Source organism: Bison bison, unplaced genomic scaffold (assembly GCF_000754665.1).
Source record: "Bison bison bison isolate TAMUID 2011002044 unplaced genomic scaffold, Bison_UMD1.0 scf7180017864379, whole genome shotgun sequence".
Classification (NCBI taxonomy): Eukaryota; Metazoa; Chordata; class Mammalia; order Artiodactyla; family Bovidae; genus Bison; species Bison bison.
Genome location: NW_011494951.1, coordinates 11,903,578 through 11,904,445, shown reverse-complemented (window position 1 = coordinate 11,904,445; position 868 = coordinate 11,903,578).

Genomic DNA, 868 nt, shown 5'->3' with positions numbered 1-868 from the left:
TGCTGCTAAGTCGCTTCAGTCGTGTCCGACTCTGTGCGACCCCATAGACGGCAGCCCACCAGGCTCCCCCATCCCTGGGATTCTCCAGGCATGAACCTAGTTATTGCTAAATTTCTTTCCTTTAGGGGATGGCAGGAGCTAGATTATCTAACTAATACTGATCAGGTAATTCCTGATTGACTGGTTTTACATTACATTTCCAGGCGGGCAAAAACGCTAAGTCTGGGCTTGGTGACAATGAGGCTTAGCATAAATGACTCCATTTTGGGCCTGACTTTATTATTATTATTTTTTTAACACTACCTGTTTGCTTTATCTTTACATGTTGCACACAGGGGTAGGGTGGTGCAGTCAGGCAAACTGGAAGAAACTCTTCTTAATGACTTATTATCCCGGGAATTTCTGCACTCTGCAAATCAGCCTTCCGCAAAACAGTGAGGCTCTATTGCATTTTGTAAGTACTGCTTCAGTATATTGCATTACCTGACAAGTGTATAATCCAAGACAGATGTGCAACAGGTCTGAACTTTAAGTTATTTTCAGGAACTTCTCACTCAAAAACCTGTACACAAAAGTTCTTCCTCGACTGGACAGAAGACCTGAAGAGACATTTCACCAAAGCAGATATATAGATGGCAAATACACACACGAAAATATTTTCAACATCTTTAGCCACTGCTGCTGCTGCTGCTAAGTCGCTTCAGTCGTGTCAGACTCTGTGAGACCCCATAGACGGAAGCCCACCAGGCTCCCCCCTCCCTGGGATTCTCCAGGCAAGAACACTGGAGTGGGTTGCCATTTCCTTCCCCAATGCATGAAAGTGAAAAGTGAAAGGGAAGTCGCTCAGTCGTGTCCAACTCTTAGCGAC